The 22,934-nt window shown below is 40.1% G+C and overlaps 1 long non-coding RNA gene across 1 annotated transcript; it reads right to left on the reverse strand.

The window, feature by feature from the left end:
* Positions 1 to 1,328: 1,328 nt before the first annotated feature.
* On the reverse strand, positions 1,329 to 21,800 carry LOC144581782 (uncharacterized). Its single transcript, XR_013533015.1, has 4 exons — positions 21,750 to 21,800; positions 19,540 to 19,728; positions 17,696 to 17,859; positions 1,329 to 1,584 (listed from the first exon to the last, which is right to left on the reverse strand). It is a non-coding gene; the product is annotated as an uncharacterized LOC144581782 (long non-coding RNA).
* Between the last annotated feature and the right edge of the window lie 1,134 nt (positions 21,801 to 22,934).

Here is a 22,934-nt window from a genome sequence, read left to right on the forward strand (position 1 = left end):
AGGTTGCATGTTTTATGCATTCCATCTATCACTACTCAGATACAAATTTAGACCAACCATGCTAGAGGATGACTATTTTCTATCTATAGAAACCCAGGTTATAAAATTGGTGTTAGATAACGAGGTGATCAAATAATATGCAGCCAATGTAATCCCAGCACTTTGGGAGGCCAAGGTGGGTGGATCACCTGAGGTCAGGAGTTCGAGACCAGCCTTCCCAACATGGTAAAATTCCATCTCTACTAAAAATACAAAAATTAGCCAGGCGTGGTGGCAAACACCTGTAATCTCAGCTACTTGGGAGGCTGAGGCAGGAGAATTGCTTGAACTTGGGAGGCAGAGGTTGCAGTGAGCCGAGGTTGAACCATTGCAGTTCAGCCAGGGCAACAAGAGTGAAACTCCGTCTTAAAATAATAATAATAAGAAGAAGAAGCAACCAAATATGTAGAAAAAAACTATAAAAAGCTGTCAGAGAATTAAAAAAACAAAAATAGAGTTCTAGATGTATGGGTATTCATAGCATTTATCATCTTTCTAATGTTTATAATTTATTTTTTATCTCTTTTTGATTCTAAATAAATATTTGCTTTTATAATAATTTTATACTTTTTCTTAAATAGAAGATTAAATAAACTTTGAGCCCCACAAAAGCTAGATTCACTCTTCCTGCATCCAATTCTAATGACTGATTACCCAAATTTGTCAATTCACATAGTAAAGGCCTTTATTTCCCATTGGCAGTCTCTGGTTTGCTTCCTTTTTTGTTTTAAATTAGAGATAAGATCTCTCTCTGCCACCCAGGCTGGAATGCAATTGCAAGATCCTAGCTCAGTATGGCCTTGAATTCTTGGACTTGCGAGATCCCCCACCTTAGCTTCCAGTGTAGGTAGGACTACAGGCACATGCCACCATGACCGGCTAATTTTGTTTAATTTTTTGTACAGAAGGGGTCTCACTATGTTGCCCAGGTTGGTCTCAAACTCCTGACCTCAAGCAATCCTCTCACCTTGGCCTCTCAAATTTCTGGGATTACAAACATGCCACCATCTGCTTGGTTATCTTTTATGTCTAAACCCATGGGGAAAATAAGAGAAAACAAAGAAATACATATCATGATACTTTTGAAAGTGAAATTTATATCCTGAGCATGTGTCAAACATCAATTACGACCCAAGTCTTGTCAATGTCTGCTTCCAGTGGAATTCAAATTAAGAAACATACCTGTATTAGTTTGATAGGACTAACGTAACAATGTACCACAAACTGGGTGGCTCAACCAACAGAAGTGTATTGTCTCAGTCTGGAGGCCAGAAGGTGGAGATCAATGTGTTGGCAGGGCCGGTTCCTTCTGAGGACATGAAGGAGAATCTGTTCAGTGCCTCTCTAGCTTCTGGTGGTTGCTGGCAATCAGTATTGCTTGGCTTATGGTTGCATGCTCCCAGTCTCTGCCTTCTCTTCACATGGTGTTCTCCCTGTGTGCCACTCTCTATGTCTCAATTTTCCATTTTTCTAAGGAGAACAGTCACGCTGGAGTCGGGTCCACTTTAATGATTTCATCTTCTCTTGTCTACATCTGCCTAAGCCCTGTTTCCAAAGAAGATCACATTTCTGAGCAGTGGGGATTAAGATTTCAACAACTTTTTAGGTGTGACATAATTCACCCCATAACAATGCCTTAATTTTTTTGTACTTTCTTTCTACAAAAGTAAGTAATAATAGTACTCAGTATTGATGAGAATACAATGTGCAGTAAAGTGGACATTCTCATTGCTATTGGAAATGTCAATTAGAACATTAGAAACAAGTAATGTAAGTTCATTGTAAGATGTAAATTTCAGAAAGTCAGAGACTTTGTTTTCCTCACCACTGTTATCTCAGCTGCAAAAACACAGCTTATCACGCAACACATACTCAATGAATACTTGTTTTGAATTGGTGTATTATCTTGAAATGCCTATACTAAATAGTTATGGTTTGGTATTGGTTAGAATAACTAGACAGAAGAAAATGTTGTTAAATACCATACTCTTGGCTAAATAGATGGGAAGCCTCCTCTCAACCTATCTATTCAAAAACATAATTTAGATCTTTATAGAAATAATAAAATATGTTTGCTGGAATTAATACAATGTTATAAAACCTATAGTTAATATTTAACTCTATAGAAAACATATGTATATTGTATATTCAGTCAACCACAAATAGTTAAGTTTCCATTCTGTCCCCAGTAAGGAATTGGTAAAAATGATTACCCTAGCTAAATCTCTTTCACCTTTAAAATTTCATTAAAAATTTCAAGTCTCATAGAAACCCCAAAATGAATTCTCTGATCCCCTGAACAGTAGGTTCTCCTGTCACTTACTCCAACAGATTTCAAAATTTCTTTGTTGTTAGTACTTATCAATTTGAACTTAAATCGTGTTTTATTATTGTTTTAATGCCTAGCTTTGCCACGATTACACAATCCATGAAAGCATACTTTTCTTGTCTTTTTCACTAAGGTAATTTAACCCCCAATATTTGCTTAGTTCCTAATATATATTTGCTGCTCAATAAATATTTGCTAAGTCAACACATAAATTAGTGGAAGAATGAAAGAGCGAATAAATGAATGCATGCATGGAAGTATGACTAAATGAACATGAGTTCATACAGTCTCTGCCCAATTCCCCTGCTTTGGACTTTACCTAAGTTCTGCTGATGATCTTCGTCAATAGCCTTGTCCTAAGGCAGTATTTTCAGGAATGTCATTTTCTTTCATTTTTTACCCTAATTTCTCTGCAGAAATTCTGTCTTTGAGTTTGTTCAAAATAATAGTCTATATCAATTTTATTGCGAAGGAGATGTTGTTTTCCTTCAATAAACTCTGCAAGAATGCCTACTGCTGCTTGTTTGTTATCAGAGGAAGCCTCCCTTTCTATTTGCATGACCCTGTAGTTTTCCAGCCCTTTAATCTGGTTCTCTGTGTTCCCTGGTCAGCAGCCTCTAGGTTGTGCCCACATCGTGTAGATGGAAGCTAAATTCTTCTTTTGGTGGACAAAGTACTGATTGGGGTCAGGGCTACAAAAAATCCCCACTGGGCAGAAGAATGCATGTAGTGAAGCTTCCTTTGTAACATTGTTAGGAATTATTTTCTGGGTGCAACAGGGATGGCTGTTTTTTAATTGAACCATTTCAGGTCCACTGTATCTGCAAAACTTTTATTTCCATTTGGAGTCAATTATAAATAATGGTATATTTATTTTTATGAAAATCCTTATATTTCTTTAAGATAGTCTACAAGTGGAGATGCCAAGTCATCTGTTGAATACAGACTTTTTCTTTTTGAAGGATTTTGATACAAATTCAAATCGCTTGTCTAAATTTATACAATCAGTACAAAAGAGGGTCCCCTTAACTGAACCTTTCCCAAGGATATATATTATTATTTTAAAAAGCAAATCTTTAGGGCTAGGTGCAGTAGCTAACACTTGTAATCTAGCACTTTGGGATACTGAGGTGGGAGGACCCTTGAGGTCAGGAGTTCAAGACCAGCCAGGGCAACACAGCCAACTCCATTTCTACAAAAAAATTGTTTTAGATTATCAAGGAGTGATGGCATGTGCCTGTAGTCCCAGCTACTCAGGAGGCTGAGGTGAGAAGATCTCTTGAACCCAGAAATTCAAGAATGCAGTAAGCTATGATTGTGCCACTGAGCTCTTGCCTAAGCAACGGAGTGAGACCCTGTGTCAAAAACAAAACAAAAACAAAAATAAAAAACACAACTAACCTTAGTAATAGTATTAGTGAAAAATGATCACTTTTTTGTGCGTTGTTTGTTTTTTTGGTTACTATCAAGGGTACATGCTTGCATGTGAGTTGACTAGATGAATTTTCTCTTTTGGGTAATGATCTCTTCATAAATATTCCAGCTATCAACAGGGGCCCTACTGGTTTTCATATCTGTTTGCATGAACTCTTTATGTAGAAACTATATTCACTTCAACATTTTGTGGAAAATATTTTTCCATTTTAATATTTGCCTAACGGTTGTTTTGTGTACAGAACTTTTCATTTTTATAGATCTGCTGGTCTTTGCTTTACATTTTTTTTCTGTTATTTCTAGTATAGGAAAACTTCCCCATGTAGAAGTTTTAAATAAATATCCATGTTTCTTCAAATGTTTCTACTGTTAAAATTTTAAATATTAAAAACTTTTAACCAATCTAGAATTCACTTTGGTGTGTGGAATGAAGTGAGAAATCAAAGCTTTCATATTTCTAGACATTCATGTCATCACCATTTACTGAATAATTGGTCCCTGCTTAAGGGTTTATAATATGCTTCCTATGGCATAATAGATTCCTATGTAAAATAGCGTCAATTTATGAGTCTTCAAAACAAAATGTCCTAGACAAATTTTTCTTCAAGCACGTGCTACATTTTATTAATGTGCTACAAGGGCTCCAGGAAAGTGACAGAAACGTGTGCCCATGTAAAAGTGGAGGGGTTATACAGTGAGAGACAGAAGACTTACATAAGCAAGCAGCTGTTTAAAAAAAAATTAGAAAGATTCCATTTTTATTTTACAAAGTCATGAAAATATGTCCGTATTAGTTGTGAAACAGGAATATGTGGCACAATGATCCATTATCCTAGGTGTGCATTAATTATACCTTTCAGGTATGTTTTAGAAGCATTTTGTCAGTTCATAAAAATAAACCACGAATGCTTCGATAGGGGTTATATTAAACCACCTTCTTGGCCTCCAAAACTCTAAACTCTCCAGTTTCTCTCCTATTTTATTAGCTGCCTTCTTTCAGTCTTCTCTGCTGGATCTTCTTTCTTGTCCCAAATTCTTCGTGTTGGTGAGCCCCAGAAGTCTCTCGGTGTTCTCTCTGTGGATGACCTCATCCAATCCTCTAGCTGTACATTCCATCTACCTGTTGATGGCCCAACATATTTCTGTGAGTTTCATGCTCTTCTGGCAATTGCCTACTCAACATCTTCACTTGGAGTCTAATAGACATTTCACACTTAACATGTCTTAAGACTCCTGGTTTCAATCTCCAGCTCTTGTTCCTTTCCCAGTCTTCCCCAATGAAGTAATTAGTACCGTGATCCAACCCGTAGCTTCAGGACGAAAATGGAGGGACCAACATGGATTCCTCTCTTGGTCTCACCCTTCATACACAACCCATAAGCAAATATTTTATGTCTATCTCCAAAGGTATCTGAAATCTACTTCTGGTTCTTTCCACCCTTACCACACAAGTACAAGCCCGTCTTTTCCAGACTGAATTACTGAAAAAGCCTCTTAACTGTTCTTACTGCTCTATTTTCCCCTCACCTCTACTCTGTCTATTCTCAGCACCAAGACCAAACAGGTCTTTAAAAAAACCATTTTAGATCACATCCTCACCTGGTCAAAATGGGCACCACAAGACTTAGGCCCCAAAGTCCTGTTCTACAAGGGCCTGCACAGTGCGCCCTCACATTACCTCCATCTTCATCTCCCACACGTCCCCACTGTACTCACTCTGCCTTAGCAACACTGCGTTTCTTGCAGTTTCTGGACTACAGCAAGCTGGTAGCATGTTGGGGTCTTTGCATTTGTTGTTCCCTTTGCAAGAAATACTGCTCTCCCAGATAGCCACATGGCCCTCTCCTACACTTAATTTAAGTGTCTGTTCCAATTGTACTCCCTCAAAGACCTTCCCTGACCGCATTCCCCTTCTTTCATTCTCTATTTTATTTGTATTTCTTTTTATTATACTTTAAGTTCTGGGGTACATGTGCAGAATGTGTAGGTTTGTGACATAGGGATACATGTGCCATGGTGGTTTGCCACACCCATCAACCCATCATCTACATTAGGTATTTCTCCTAATGCTATCCCTCACCTTGCCCTCCACCCGCCGACAGGCCCCAGTGTGTGATGTTCCTCTCCCTGTGTCCACGTGTTCTCACTATTCAACTCCCACTTGTGAGTGAGAACATGCAGTGTTTAGCTTTCTGTTCTTGTGTTAGTTTGCTGAGAATGATGGTTTCTGGCTTCATCCATGTCCCTGGAAAGAACATGAACTCATCCTTTTTGTGGCTGCATAGTATTCCATGGTGTATATGTGCCACATTTTCTTTATCCAGTCTATCACTGACAGGCATTTGGATTGGTTCCAAGTGTTTGATATTGTGAACAGTGCCGCAATAAACATACATGTGCTATGTCTTTACAATAGAATGATTTATACTCTTTTGGGTATATACCCAATGATAGGATTACTAGGCCAAATGGTACTTCTAGTTCTAGATACTTGAGGAATAGCCACACTGTCTTCCACAATGGTTGAACTAATTTACACTCTCACCAACAGTGTAAAAGTGTTCTTATTTCTCAATATCCTCTCCAGTGTCTGTTGTCTCCTGACTTTTTAATGATCACCATTCTAACTGGCCGGAGATCGTATCTCATTGTGATTTTGATTAACCCTATTTTATTTTTATTCGATGCAGACATCATTACCTGACACTATATTATATTAAGGCTTTATTTGTTTGTTGTGCCAACTCCACAAGAATCTAAACACCAGGAGGGCAGAGCCTTTGTGTTGTTCATGACTGTAACCCTAGTACCTAGCATTTTGCTTGGCATATAGCGGGTGTTCAATAAATACTTGTTTTTTTTTTTTATTTCTTCTTCTTTTTTTTGGAGAGAAGGAAAGAAAAAAAAGGAGTGAAGGAGAGGAAGAAAGAGGAAGAAAAAGAGGGAGAGATAATGGAAATGTTGCTTTATTCTAAAAAAAATGGGTATTAATAATGGCCAATCAATGTTTCATTTAAACCTATGAGTAGGTGTGATGTGGTATTGACAAGAATGTATATTTTGTGCATTTAAAGTGGAGAGCTCTATAAACATTTATTAAGTTTACTTGTTCCAGATCTGAGTTCGAGTCCTGGATATCCTTATTAATTTTCTGTCTCATTGAGTCTAAGTCTCTTTTTTTTTTTTTTTTAATTTTTTATTGGATTATAGGTTTTGGGGTACATGAGCAGAGCATGCAAGACAGTTCCGTAGGTACACACATGGCAGTGTGCTTTGCTTTTCTTCTCCCCTTCACCCACATTTGGCATTTCTCCCCAGGCTATCCCTCCCCACCTCCCCCTCCCACTGGCCCTCCCCTTTTCCCCCCAATAGACCCCAGTGTTTAGTACTCCCCTTTCTGTGTCCATGTGTTCTCATTTTTCATCACCCACCTATGAGTGAGAATATGCGGTGTTTCATTTTCTGTTCTTGTGTCAGTTTGCTGAGGATGATGTTTTCCAGATTCATCCATGTCCCTACAAACGACATGAACTCATCATTTCTGATTGCTGCATAATATTCCATGGTGTATATGTGCCACATTTTTCCAATCCAGTCTATTATCAATGGGCATTTGGGTTGATTCCAGGTCTTTGCTATTGTAAACAGTGCTGCAATGAACATTCGTGTACATGTGTCCTTATAGTAGAACGATTTATAGTCTTTTGGATATATACCCAGTAATGGGATTGCTGGGTCAAATGGAATTTCTATTTCTAAGGCCTTGAGGAATCGCCACACTGTCTTCCACAATGGTTGAACTAATTTACACTCCCACCAACAGTGTAAAAGTGTTCCTTTTTCTCCACATCCTCTCCAGCATCTGTTGTCTCCAGATTTTTTAATGATCGCCATTCTAACTGGCGTGAGATGGTATCTCAATGTGGTTTTGATTTGCATCTCTCTGATGACCAGTGACGATGAGCATTTTTTCATATGATTGTTGGCCTCATATATGTCTTCTTTCGTAAAGTATCTGTTCATATCCTTTGCCCACTTTTGAATGGGCTTGTTTGTTTTTTTCCTGTAAATCTGCTTGAGTTGTTTGTAAATTCTGGATATCAGCCCTTTGTCAGATGGGTAGACTGCGAAAATTTTTTCCCATTCTGTTGGTTGCCGATCCACTCTAGTGACTGTTTCTTTTGCCGTGCAGAAGCTGTGGAGTTTGATTAGGTCCCATTTGTCTATTTTGGCTTTTGTTGCCAATGCTTTTGGTGTTTTGTTCATGAAGTCCTTGCCTACTCCTATGTCCTGGATAGTTTTGCCTAGATTTCCTTCTAGGGTTTTTATGGTGCCAGGTCTTATGTTTAAGTCTTTAATCCATCTGGAGTTAATTTTAGTGTAAGGTGTCAGGAAGGGGTCCAGTTTCTGCTTTCTGCACATGGCTAGCCAGTTTTCCCAACACCATTTGTTAAACATGGAATCCTTTCCCCATTGCTTGTTTTTGTCAGGTTTATCAAAGATTGTGTAGTTGTATGTATGTTATGTTGCCTCTGGTGCCTCTGTTTTGTTCCATTGGTCTATATCTCTGTTTTGGTACCAGTACCATGCTGTTTTGATTACTGTAGCCTTGTAGTATAGTTTGAAATCCGGTAGTGTGATGCCCCCCGCTGTGTTCTTTTTGCTTAGAATTGACTTGGCTATGCGGGCTCTCTTTTGGTTCCATATGAAGTTCATGGTGGTTTTTTCCAGTTCTGTGAAGAAAGTCAATGGTAGCTTGATGGGGATAGCGTTGATTCTGTAAATTACTTTGGGCAGTATAGCCATTTTCAGGATATTAATTCTTCCTAACCATGAACATGGAATGTTTCTCCATCTGTTTGTGTCCTCTCTGATTTCGTTGAGCAGTGGTTTGTAGTTCTCCTTGAAGAGGTCCCTTACGTTCCTTGTGAGTTGTATTCCAAGGTATTTTATTCTTTTTGTAGCAATTGCGAATGGCAGTTCGCTCTTGATTTGGCTTTCTTTAAGTCTGTTATTGGTGTAGACGAATGCTTGTGATTTTTGCACATTGATTTTATATCCTGAGACTTTGCTGAAGTTGTTTATCAGTTTCAGGAGTTTTTGGGCTGAGGCGATGGGGTCTTCTAGGTATACTATCATGTCGTCTGCAAATAGAGACAATTTGGCTTCCAGCTTTCCTATTTGAATACCCTTTATTTCTTTTTCTTGCCTGATTGCTCTGGCTAGAACTTCCAGTGCTATATTGAATAGGAGTGGTGAGAGAGGGCATCCTTGTCTAGTACCAGATTTCAAAGGGAATGCTTCCAGTTTTTGCCCATTCAGTATGATATTGGCTGTTGGTTTGTCATAAATAGCTTTTATTACTTTGAGATACGTTCCATCGATACCGAGTTTATTGAGGGTTTTTAGCATAAAGGGCTGTTGAATTTTGTCAAATGCCTTCTCTGCGTCAATTGAGATAATCATGTGGTTTTTGTTTTTGGTTCTGTTTATGTGGTGATTTACGTTGATAGACTTGCGTATGTTGAACCAGCCTTGCATCCCTGGGATGAATCCTACTTGATCATGATGAATAAGTTTTTTGATTTGCTGTTGCAATCGGCTTGCCAATATTTTATTGAAGATTTTTGCATCTATGTTCATCATGGATATTGGCCTGAAGTTTTCTTTTCTCGTTGGGTCTCTGCCGGGTTTTGGTATCAGGATGATGTTGGTCTCATAAAATGATTTGGGAAGGATTCCCTCTTTTTGGATTGTTTGAAATAGTTTTAGAAGGAATGGTACCAGCTCCTCCTTGTGTGTCTGGTAGAATTCGGCTGTGAACCCATCTGGACCTGGGCTTTTTTTGTGAGGTAGGCTCTTAATTGCTGCCTCAACTTCAGACCTTGTTATTGGTCTATTCATAGTTTCAGCTTCCTCCTGGTTTAGGCTTGGGAGGACACAGGAGTCCAGGAATTTATCCATTTCTTCCAGGTTTACTAGTTTATGTGCATAGAGTTGTTTGTAATATTCTCTGATGATGGTTTGAATTTCTGTGGAATCTGTGGTGATTTCCCCTTTATCATTTTTTATTGCATCTATTTGGTTGTTCTCTCTTTTCTTTTTAATCAATCTGGCTAGTGGTCTGTCTATTTTGTTGATCTTTTCAAAAAACCAGCTCTTGGATTTATTGATTTTTTGAAGGGTTTTTCGTGTCTCAATCTCCTTCAGCTCAGCTCTGATCTTAGTAATTTCTTGTCTTCTGCTGGGTTTTGAGTTTTTTTGATCTTGCTCCTCTAGCTCTTTCAATTTTGATGATAGGGTGTCAATTTTGGATCTCTCCATTCTCCTCATATGGGCACTTATTGCTATATACTTTCCTCTAGAGACTGCTTTAAATGTGTCCCAGAGGTTCTGGCACGTTGTGTCTTCATTCTCATTGGTTTCGAAGAACTTCTTTATTTCTGCCTTCATTTCGTTGTTTACCCAGTCAACATTCAAGAGCCAGTTGTTCAGTTTCCATGAAGCTGTGCGGTTCTGGGTCGGTTTCTGAATTCTGAGTTCTAACTTGATTGCACTATGGTCTGTGAGGCTGTTTGTTATGATTTCAGTTGTTTTGCATTTGTTGAGCAGTGCTTTACTTCCAATTATGTGGTCAATTTTAGAGTAGGTGTGATGTGGTGCTGAGAAGAATGTGTATTCTGTGGATTTGGGGTGGAGAGTTCTGTAAATGTCCACCAGGTTTGCTTGCTCCGGGTCTGAGTTCAAGCCCTGGGTATCCTTGTTGATTTTCTGTCTGGTTGATCTGTCTAGTATTGACAGTGGAGTGTTAAAGTCTCCCACTATTATTGTGTGGGAGTCTAAGTCCTTCTGTAAGTCATTAAGAACTTGCCTTATGTATCTGGGTGCTCCTGTGTTGGGTCCATATATGTTTAGGATCGTTAGCTCTTCTTGTTGTATCGATCCTTTTACCATTATGTAATGGCCTTCTTTGTCTCTTTTGATCTTTGTTGCTTTAAAGTCTATTTTATCAGAGATGAGAATTGCAACTCCTGCTTTTTTTTTGCTTTGCATTAGCTTGTTAAATCTTCCTCCATCCCTTTATTTTGAGCCTTTGTGTATCCTTGCATGTGAGATGGGTTTCCTGGATACAGCACACTGATGGGTTTTGGCTTTTTATCCAATTTGCCAGTCTGTGTCTTTTGATTGGTGCATTTAGTCCATTTACATTTAGGGTTAATATTGTTATGTGTGAATTTCATACTGCCATTTTGATTCTAAGTGGCTGTTTTGCCTGTTAGTTGTTGTAGATTCTTCATTATGTTGAAGCTCTTTAGCATTCAGTGTGATTTTGGAATGGCTGGTACTGATTGATCCTTTCTATGTGTAGTGCCTCTTTTAGGAGCTCTTGTAAAGCAGGCCTGGTGGTGACAAAATCTCTGAGTACTTGCTTGTTCGCAAAGGATTTTATTCTTCCTTCACTTCTGAAGCTCAGTTTGGCTGGATATGAGATTCTGGGTTGAAAGTTCTTTTCTTTAAGAATGTTGAATATTGGCCCCCACTCTCTTCTGGCTTGTAGTGTTTCTGCCGAGAGATCTGCTGTGAGTCTGATGGGCTTCCCTTTGTGGGTGACCCGTCCTTTCTCTCTGGCTGCCCTTAGTATTCTCTCCTTTATTTCAACCCTGTTGAATCTGACGATTATGTGCCTTGGGGTTGCTCTTCTTGCGGAATATCTTTGTGGTGTTCTCTGTATTTCCTGCAATTGAGTGTTGGCTTGTCTTGCTAGGTGGGGGAAATTTTCCTGGATGATGTCCTGAAGAGTATTTTCCAGCTGGGATTCATTCTCTTCGTCCCCTTCTGGTACACCTATCAAACGTAGGTTAGGTCTTTTCACATAGTCCCACATTTCTTGGAGACTTTGTTCATTCCTTTTTGCGCTTTTTTCTCTGATCTTGGTTTCTCGTTTTATTTCATTGAGTTGGTCTTCGACTTCAGATATTCTTTCTTCTGCTTGGTCAATTCGGCTATTGAAACTTGCGTTTGCTTCGCGAAGTTCTCGTATTGTGTTTTTCAGCTCCTTTAATTCATTCATATTCCTCTCTAAGGTATCCATTCTTGTTATCATTTCCTCGAATCTTTTTTCAAATCTTTTTTCAAGGTTCTTAGTTTCTTTGCATTGATTTAATACATGATCTTTTAGCTCACAAAAGTTTCTCATTATCCATCTTCTGAAGTCTAATTCCGTCATTTCGTCACAGTCATTCTCCGTCCAGCTTTGTTCCCTTGCTGGTGAGGAGTCTTGGTCCTTTCTAGGAGGCGATGTGTTCTGGTTTCGGGTGTTTTCCTCCTTTTTGCGCTGGTTTCTTCCCATCTTTGTGGATTTGTCCGCTGGTCGTCTGCGTAGTTGCTGACTTTTCGATTGGGTCTCTGAGTGGACACCCAGAATGTTGATGATGAGGTATTTCTGTTGCTTGGTTTTCCTTCTACCAGTCTAGCCCCTTCGCTGTATGACTGTTGAGGTCCGCTCCAGACCCTGCTTGTCTGGGGTGCACCTCTAGTAGCCGTGGCACAGCGAGGGATGCTACCAGTTTCTTTTTCTGCTCTCTTTGTCCCAGGATGATGCCTGCCTAATGACAGTCTTTTGGATATAGAGGGGTCAGGGAGCTGCTTGAGGAGACAGTTTGTACTTTATAGGGGTTTAATTGCTGAGCTGTGCACTCTGTTGTTCATTCAGGGCTGTTAGGCTGCCTATGTTTGATTCTGCTGCAACACAGCTCATTAAACAACTCTTTTTTTTCTCTCAAATGCTCTGTGTTGAGGCGTTTGGGCTTTATTTTTGGATGTCCGATCAGGTGTCCTGCCCAGCTCAAAGGCAGACTAGCCACTGTTTGGCTGCCGAGGCTCCGCCCTGCTGTTGTGTGATTCGCGCTGTTCCTGCCGGCTCTGCTGTGGTCTCCGCCACGCCCTGCGGTGGAGTCTCTTCGTTGTAGCGTGTTGCCTCAGCAACGGCAGGCTGCGTCAGCAGTGGGCGTGTATCTCAGTAGGGATGGGTTGCCTCGGCAACGGCTGGCTGCGTCAGCAGTGGGCGTGTATCTCAGTTGGGGCGGGTTGCCTCGGCAACGGCTGGCTGCCTCAGCAGTGGGCGTGTATATCAGTTGGGGTAGGTTGCCTCCGTAGTGGTGGACGCCCCTCCCCCACAGAGCGTCTCGGACCGTCTGCCCGGGATAGTTTGAAATCGCGGTTTTGTTCGTCCCACTGGGTATCCCAAGCGATCTGTCCCTGCAATCCCCTGGGCTGGGCTACTGTGCAAGTCTCGTTCAGTCTCAAGTCCAGCCCTCTCAAGTCTCAGGTTGCCGGTTCAACAAGGCACCCGGACACGCGCGCCCTGTGGGGATTGCTGGGTAGGGCCGGCCGCCGCCGCCCCGGCTGCCGGCTTCGCCAGGCAGACCTACTGCCTGGCGTCCCGTGTCTTTTTATACTTGAGAGTTTCCCCGTTCTGTGGACAACAAAGATCAGTCTGGAAATGCAGCACTGACTCACCGTTTGCGAATTCAACGCGGGCTCCAATCCTGGGTTGTTCTCACAGCGCCATCTTGAGTCCCCTCTTGAGTCTAAGTCTCTTTATACGTCTTATGTATCCGGGTGTTAGGATCGTTAGCTCTTATTGTTGCATTGATCCTTTTACCACTGTATCTTTGTTGCTTTAAAATCTATTTTATCAGATACGAGAATTGCAACTCCTGCTTTTTATTTATTTATTTATTTTTGCTCTCCATTTGGTTGGTAAGTCTTTCTCCATCCCTTTGTTTTGAGTCTTTACGTATCTTTGGATGTAAAATGGGCCTGGATGTACCATACTGTTGGGTTTAGGCTGTATCTTTTGATTGGGGGGTTTAGTTGATTTAAATTTAGGATTACTGCCATTTGATGTTAACTGGCTGTTTTATCCATTCGTTGACGTAAATTCTTCTTTATGTTGATGCTCTTTACTTTTTGGTATATTTTTAGAAAGGCTAATGCTGGTTGTTTCTTTCTGTGTGTAATGCTTCTTTCAGAAGCTCTTGTAAAGCAGGCCTGGTGGTAATAAAATCTCTGAGTACTTGCTTGTTCATAAAAGATTTTATTTTTCCTTCACTTATGAAGCTTAGTTTGGCTGGATATGAAATTCTGGGCTGAAAGTTCTGTTCTTTGAGGATGTTGAATATTGGCCCCCACTCTCTTCTGGCTTGTAGGGTTTCTGCTGAGAGATCTGCTGTAAGTCTGATAGGCTTCCCTTTGTGGGTAACCTGACCTTTCTCTCTGGCTGCCCTTAGTATTTTCTCCTTCGTTTCAACCCTGGTGAATCTAATGATTATGTGCCTTGGGGTTGCATAATCCCAGATTTATTATTTAACAATAAATACTTGTTAAATGTTTCGTGATTAAACCTATATTATTTTGAAAATATTTAAATATTTATATCAACATCTTTCTGCCCTGGATCATCGTGTATTTTTTCATTTTCTTGAACTTTAATAAATATATCTTAATTTTGTTCTTTTCTTTGAATATTTGAAAGACATTATGCATTAAAGCTACTTATAGATTTTATATATTTTTTCTTGTTAGTATATATGGGCTTTATTTTTTTTTTTAATCATCTCAAATCTTGTTTAGAAAAGGTAAACTATATATGTACACATACATAAATATGAATAAATTTAAAAGTTTCTAGCTGATTATTACAATTATATTGGAATGCTTTTGATTCTGCCTATCTTACATTCATCCCCTTGTGTTTAAACAATTTTCAAATGATTTATTTGGAATTATAGTTTTACAATAACTGTCACAAAACAAGTATCATTTTATCTCTTCTTTGTTAATAGTACATCTTTTGTATCATGTCTTATTGCATTGATCACAGCTTTCAGAATAATATTAAACAATATTCTTTTTTGTGCATATTTTAATGGGGATCTCACTAATGTTTTGCTATTAAATATAATGATGGCTATTGGTTTTAATAGAATACTTTTCCTTACATTGAATAAATATTTTCTCTATTTCTCCTCTTAAATAATATTATCAGGGATTGTTGTTGATTCTTACCAAATACATTCTAAGCGTGTTTAGAAGCAAGTCTACTCTTTTGTATTTGACATAATAATTGGATGTATTATGTTAATGGCCTTCCTGTTATTTAACAACTTATACCTCTCTGAAATTAACTAGGTGACTATGGTGGATTATTCTTTTATAAACTATATTTGCAACTTGATAATATTTATTTTGGATCTTTTCAGCTTCTTCTTTTTTTTTTTTTTTTTTTTTTTGAGAGGAGGTCTCACTCTGTCAGCCAGGCTGGAGTGCAGGGGTGCAATCACAGCTCACCGCAGCCTCAACCTCCCCAGGCTCAGAGGATTTTCCCACCTCAACCTCCTGAGTAGCTGGGACTGCAGGTGCATGCCACCACCCCCAGCTGGTTTTTGTATTTTTTGTAGAGATGGGGTTTCATCATGCTGCCCAGGCCGGTCTTGAACTCCTGGGCTCAAGTGATCTGTCTGCCTTGACGTCCCAGAGTGCTGGGATTACAGTTGTTAGCCACCACACCCAGCCAGTTGTGGGCACCCAGCCAGTTCTCAGTAAGTGCTAAATATTTTAATTCAGAGTTTTCTTTTTGCTCTTTCTTCCTGTTCTTGTCTACCTGTCATTTCACTATTACCACCAATTCTTCTTATTATTGGTAAACAGATAATAGGGAGGAAGCTATTACTTCTCAGCTTCAGAGTCTTGTCTAGAAAATAAAAATAGCCCTGTAATCTTCTTAATGGGTAAGAAGGAGCAGGTGGTGACTATCTACAGAAAATGGTTCCATCAAGCTGGATTAGTGTTGTGTCACCTTCCAATATAGATAAAAGCCTGTCAAGCCTCCATTTGACATTTATTAATGGGAACTACCATTTGTTGAAAGTCTTTGTGTGTGTATCAGGCACTTTACATGCATTATCTCAGACTTCATCTTAATTCTAGGAATTGGATTTTAATATTCCCATTTTATAGATGGAGAAACTAAGGCAGCAAAGGGCTAAATAATTTGAACAGTTTGAATAATTTAACAGTTTAAATGGCTGTTTGTTGGTAGAGCTGGAATTTAAACACAGGGCTCACTGGCTCCAAAGCCCACTCTCTTTTCATACAGTGACAAGGCTCACAGTGCCGTACTCTGAAGAAGCAAGACCTCAGCAAACAGGGAGACAGAAGATAAGCGTGTTGCAAGACAGGATGTTATGACTGCTGCGGAACAGTCAAGCACAACGTTACTGCCATTCAGATTCGTTTAGAAAGAGCTGGAGAGCCAATGGGAAGGATGTGACATAGAATGGGGAGGAAGGCATTTTAGGTGGAGAGGAGCAAGGGCAAAGGCATAGGATCTGAAAGCCTAGGACATGTTTATGGAAGAAAGGATAATGCTCTTTACATGGTGGATTGTGTCCATGCTGTTGTGTAATCAAAGATTCGGCTGGAAACTTTAGATTGAGTTTCTATTTGTGAAACCTGAGAGATAGATGAAGGGGTTTGTTTTTAAAAGGTAGGCAGCGGGAAGCCATTGCAGTTTTTTTTGTTTTTGTTTTTGTTTTTTGAGACAGAGTCTTGCTCTGTCACCAGGCTGGAGTGCAGTGGCACAATCTCAGCTCACTGAAACCTCCGCCTCCTGGGTTCAAGTGATTCTTCCGCCTCAGCCTCCCGAGTAGCTGGGACCACAGGTGCGTGCCACCATGCCAGCCTAATTTTTGTGTTTTTAGTAGAGATGGGGTTTCACCATGTTGGCCATGATGGTCTTGATCTGTTGACCTGGTGATCCGCCGACCTCGTGATCCGCCCACCTCGGCCTCCCAAAGTGCTGGGATTACAGGCATAAGGCACCACTCCCAGCCTATGCAGTTTTAAATAAGGGGCTAACACGTTAGATTGGGATAGATCATAGTAGGTAAAGATGGGAAAATGACACCCTGATCACGTGACTGTAAACAATGTATCAGGTAATAAAGGGAGCCTGGTTTGAAGAGTGGCAGGAGGAATGGAAAGCAAGGACCTGGTTTAGGATCAGACGCAAGGGTAGATTTACTGCATTTGTGCAGCTGGGATGCTGGGGCACAGGGAATGGCAATCATGGATGCCTTCAAGTCCCTGGGAGCCTGAGTCACTAGAAGAAGGGTTCAGCCACTACCGATAGGAGGACCTTGGAAGGCAAGACTGGCTGGTGGAAAAAGAGATGATGAGACACCTAGATAGAAGGTGGTTATTTAGAGGATGACATTTGGAGTCATCTACCTCAAAATTATAAATGATATTGTGGGTGCCATTAACGTCTTTTCTTTTTTGAGATGGAGTCTTGCTCTGATGCCCAGGCTAAGTGCAGTGTCATGATCTCGGCTCACTACAACCTCCGCCGCCTCCCGGGTTCAAGCAATTCTCCTGTCTCAGCCTTCTGAGTAGCTGGGACTACAGGTACATGCCACCATGTCTGGCTAAGTTTTGTAATTTTAGTAGAGTCAGGGTTTCACCATATTGGTCAGGCTGGTCTTGAACTCCTGACCTCAGGTGATCCATCCGCCCTCCTTGGCCTCCCAGAGTGCTGGGATTACAGGCATGAGCCTGCGTGCCCAGTGATTAATGTCTTTTAAGAGAGCAATTTTAGTAAATGTCGAAGAGCTGAAGCCAGGCAGAAATTCTCAATCCTAGTTACACATCAAAACCACCTCTAGATCTTAAAAGCCACATCTGCTGAATCAGAATCCCCAGAGTAGAAGACCAGACCCCTCTCTCATTTAATATCACCACAGGGGATCTGCTGGGCAGCCAGAGTTGAGCACCACTGGGGAAAGGGTAGAAATTTTGCTGTGAGAAAGCAAAAGTGAGACAGCCTCTTACCTAGCCAAGAAGAGAGATGTGCCATCGGGGTTTCCCTTCAAGTTTCCTCTTTCATATCCTTCAAGCACTTCTTGGTTTTGCAGATTCAATTGATATCTTGTTAATACTTTTTACTGAGAGCCTTCTGGTCACTTTAGCAGGCATTCACCTCCTCTTATCATAGACTAATAAAAAAAAATCAGAGGGTGGTAGAGCTAGAAGGAAACATGTTTTAGTTTTCTTTAGCATTGGATACCTTCCAGAAAATGAAATCTTAACATGTAATCCCGATGTGTAAACAGACCAAAGCAGAACCATTCTGAGAGAACCACAGCCCAGAACCCAGTTACTTCCCCACTTGCCCCAAGCAAGGACTTTAGAGAGTCCTTCCACAACTCAGGTTCTCTCTCTCATAGGTTCAGTGCAACCTCCTCTCTTTCAGGTAAGGACATTAAGATTTTTGAGTAGTGAAATAATCGATCTTAGGTGGCATAATTAGGTTAAGTCTCCTAAATCCGTATGCAGTTTTCCTTCCTTCACAGGGTGTTGTCTCTCCTTCTGCCAGTCTGACGTCTCCCTAAAATTCCCTCTCCATTCCAACAGAGAAAGGTACGCAGGGAATCAAATTACCCACAGCAGCCTTGGTACAAGGTTAAGTGAGGGAAGAGGCTGCAACTCCTGACTGCCCTGAATTATGTGGTTTATCTGCAGGGATCTCATTTATCTCTCTGCTCCAGTTTCAGCTCTCTCTGGTAATTCCGAGTGGCCTGTAAAATCGTTATCTGGCCAATGCAGGGAGATAAAAAGCCTTGTTAGTTTTAAAGGGAACGTGTCAGTGACTGAAGTTTTATCAGCAGGATGAGCATGGAAAAACTTTTTTCCTTATACTGATCTGAGGAAAAAGTAATGAGACCTAAGGCATTATAATTGAAAATGAGAACTGTGAGGTATCTTTTTTGCATATTTTATATGAGTGTCAAGGGAGGCTACTATGAGGCATATTTGGCCCTTAATATACTTTTGGCATCTCATATACTCCCTAGTTGTCCCAAAGCTTTGTCCTGGCTGCGTGTAACTCTTCAGGAATGTTTGTCACAATAGAAGGAACCACAACATCTAAAGAGGCTAAGATAAATTTCTGACATAAGGATACTTAACTTTGAATTCCTATATTTAAGAAAAAATTATTCATAAACTTGAAGGATTCTTCCTAAATAATGCCATTTAGGTGATTTAACCTCTTCTCATACACGCTATACTCCTGTACAGTGTACCTTTGCTGAGGTTGCATTCATTGTTAATATTTCACTGTATAATCACAGGTCTAGCTGAGATCATAAAAAGCTAGTCCATTGCCTTGTTACTATGCAGGCACATATTTTAATCACAGAAGACTGTGTTCACCTTTTTTTTAAGGAGACATCGAGCAAGGTTTTCCCTGTATTAATGCCAGACGATTCTGCAGGCTACTATTTAGCTCACAACTTCTTGTTCAGGTATCAAGAAGAGAGTAGTTATTACCTCCAAATTATCTTCCAGCACCCTGCAACAATACTCATTCCTTTCATTTCTGGCATCATTGCAAATTTCCTTCATCCATCCATGCAAGGGGACCATGCTGTAACTACATCCCTCTGTAAGTCAGCAGCAACATTGGCAGGATAGAAATCTTTGCCCAGAGTGGCTATCAGTAAAACTCATGAGTATCCCTTCATTCTTGGCACCTAGTTGAGTTTAGGAATCTAACTCAGATTCATTCACATAGCAGTACTAAAAAATAAAATTGGAAGTTCAATAAACAACTCCGTTAAGATATTCATTCTTTAATATCTGAAAATTCATATTTAATGTAAGAATGCACTCACCTGGCTGTTTACATTTTCTCCCTGCATCTCCCTCCTTTTTCCTTTGATTTATGTCAGCAGCCAAAGCAGTTGTGGATTGAAATACATGTGTATTGATCTCCAGATTCCAGGCTTTGCTCCGCCTCTTTTTCCACTGCCTTTGGCTACTCCTTGTCCTACTCCATCTTCTAGGCTCGCAGTCACTTAGCCCTGTGTATTGAAAAGAGGCTCACCCAGGCTGTGCATAGTGTCCTGGTGGCTGTGGCTAAAGGTATATAATCATGGTAATGGTACATGCCTTAGATTTACATAGATTCCCAGCATTTTCCCTTTTATCATCTCCGTAGAGGACAAGGTTTAAATCCACAAACAGCAACTCCCTTCACCAAGAGGCTAGGTGAGCACTTTAAAGAGTGCTTGAACACAGTATTTTCCAATATTCCCAGGTGAACAGTATTACCTGGGCACTTGTTAAACATTCAGATTCCTGGATCCTAAATAGACCCACTATGAATATGAATGCTTAGAGTAAGGTCCTGGGATCTATGTTTATATCAACAGCCCTGGAGAATTCATATCACTAGACAAGGTTAGAAAGCATTCTGCTAGAAAGATGCTTATTGCTCTCATAGGCTGAGTGCCAGCAGCTCTGGAAGGACTCAGTGACCAAAGTGCTGGGCATTTATGTGGTGCCAGATTTATAGCATCAGATGTATATCAATAGCCGGATGTAAGGGGAGGCTGGGTGCTAGAGATTCTACTCAGACTACTTTCCTGATCTTACAGAGGTGCTGCAAGTGGCAGTGAATCCTAAGGGACTGCAGAGCTAAGCGGAAGGAACAGGGTGTCTTTTAATAACAGCTCTTGGGCCCTCTTAATTAGCTTGGCCCACACCTGGTGTAGCCTGACCCAGGTTTGCAGCTTGGATGTGATCTCTTTCCCAGGACCATTGCCTGGTCCGTTAGTGTAGCAGTGTACAGAGTATCTGGTTCCCAGAGAGTCTTCCCTGCCCTAAACCAGGGTCTTGGAGAAAAGAAGGTGGGGATGGACCAGCCCCAAAGGGGCAGGTAGGAGGTGAAATTATGGAAACTGCAACTAGGAAGCTTGCACATTTCTGGGGCTACGTAACTCAGTCAGGTGCTAGGATTCAACATAGTACTTTCATTTATATTCATTAATCATACTGAGGGATAAGAGTTCTTTTTCTATACCTCAAACTTTAGTTTCCCTTAGTGGTAGTAAGCATACAGCTAAATTCAACACAAGATCTTAGATTTTTGGCCAGGCGTAGTGGCTCATGCCTATAATTTCAGCGCTTTGGGAGGCCTAGAAGGGAGGAACACTTGGAGTCAGGAGTTCAATGAGACCAGCCTGGCCAACATAGTAAAATCCCATTTCTATTTTATTTTAAAAAAAAAAAGCAAAACTTAGATTTTCAATGATCTTGTACCTTTTTTACTTTTAGAGGATAAATGATCATTGAATTCAAACAAAAGTTAGTTTTCAGTTATAAATAATTACTGTGTATTTTATGCCTAATAATTATGTCACTCTGGAATTGATGAATTTGAAGAAACATGGAAAATTATATTGGCTATGGCTGTGAATCTAGTGATGTGAAGATGTTGGATTTATATATGTTAATTTGATTCATATGCAAGTCAAAACACGCATATTTTTAATCAGCAAATGGTTTAATATGCTTTCCCCACTTGTAAAAAATGAAAAGTACTGCGAGCTATTTTTTGCCTTGTCATTCATTCTGTCAACAGTACTTATTATGAATGTGGTGCATTTGGGTACAAGGCAGAGTTACAAAAGCAATAGAAAATATGTCCCTTTTGTAGCAGAAGACAGAATAAATTTAAACACAATTTTTTCTCACTTTATGCTTTGAGGAGTGTTTCTGTAAAATCATGTGTGTCATTTGAACTTTTAAGACTCAAGAAGATCTCATAAATATTAAAAATTCAGAGCTGATTTATAACCATTTTGTTGGACCTTCCATTGCCATTTTTATCAGTCATTAATTCATTCGCTTTTTATAAAATAATATTATTCACTCAGCATGTGTGAAATACTTGCAAGGCAGCATGCTACAAAGAAAACTTGATCCTTGACCTCTAAGGGTTTGCTGATTACTGGAAAAGATAGCTGAACTATTAAAATGAAAACTCAGGTGGTCAGCCTGGAGGGCAGCTGTGCTCTCTCATCACCATAGCCCAACTCACCTCAGCTGTGTTGGATTCTCACGTGACACTTGAGAGGGGCTACCACCTCCTGTAAGAGGACAGAAGTGAAGGTGGGCTGACTTCTTGCCCAAGATACTGTGCTGGACAGTCTCCCAGCTTCCTGAGCTGCTTCTCTAGAACTTCTTTGTACCTCCTTCCAATTAGCCCAAAAACTGGTTTCAAGCCAATCCCATAACCTCCAGGACTCTCTCAATAAGATATTAGTAAAATTATTACATAACTTTGTCAAAGTTAATTTACAGGTTAAATCCGATTTCTGCTCTCAACAGCTTTTATTGGGCTGTCAACAATCCGTTAGTGAACAATTCAGTTTACTAGGGAAACAGCTCTCCGTTTAAAGTGATGCTTGGATAAATCCCTCAGCAAAGTAGATCCTTTTATAAGTGATAATATCTTAGTTAATTTTTACAATTATATTAGATTTTCTTTTGATTTTATTTTAGATTGGAGGGTTCATAATTCCACTTATATGAGGTCCCTAGAGCAGTCAGATTCATGGAGCGGCTGTCATTGCACTTACCTGGCAGCAGACATGAATCTGACTGCTCCAGGTACCTCATATAAGTGGAATCATACAATATTTGTTCCTTTGTGTCTGGCCTATTTCACTTAGCATAGTGTTTTTGAGGTCCATCCATGTTGTAGCAACTATCAGAATCCTGTTCCTTTTTAAGGCTGAGTGAAGTTCCATTGCATCTGTATATCACATTTTGTTTATCCATGGAAACAAAATGTGAAATATGTTGATGGCCAGTTGGGTTCTTTCCACCTTTTGGCTATTGTGTTGCTATGAGCATTGGTACACAAACAAGTATCTGTTTGGGCCCCTGCTTTTAATTCTTTGGGATATAGGCCTAGGAGTAGAATTGCTTGATCATATGATAACTCTATGGTTAATACTATAAAAAACCACCAAACTGTTTTCCACAGCAGGTGCACCATTGTGTTTAAGTCAAATTTTTTTTTTTTTGAGACAGAGTTTCTCTCTTGTTGCCTAGGCTATAGTGCAATGGCACAATCTCGGCTCACCACAACCTCTGCCTCCCGGGTTCAAGCAATTCTCCTGAGTAGCGGGGATTACAGGCATGCGCCGCCACATCCAGCTAATCTTGTATTTTTAGTAGAGATGGGTTTTCTTCATGTTGGTCAGGCTGGTCTCAAACT

The sequence above is a fragment of the Callithrix jacchus genome, chromosome 3, assembly GCF_049354715.1.
Source record: "Callithrix jacchus isolate 240 chromosome 3, calJac240_pri, whole genome shotgun sequence".
Taxonomy (NCBI): Eukaryota; Metazoa; Chordata; class Mammalia; order Primates; family Cebidae; genus Callithrix; species Callithrix jacchus.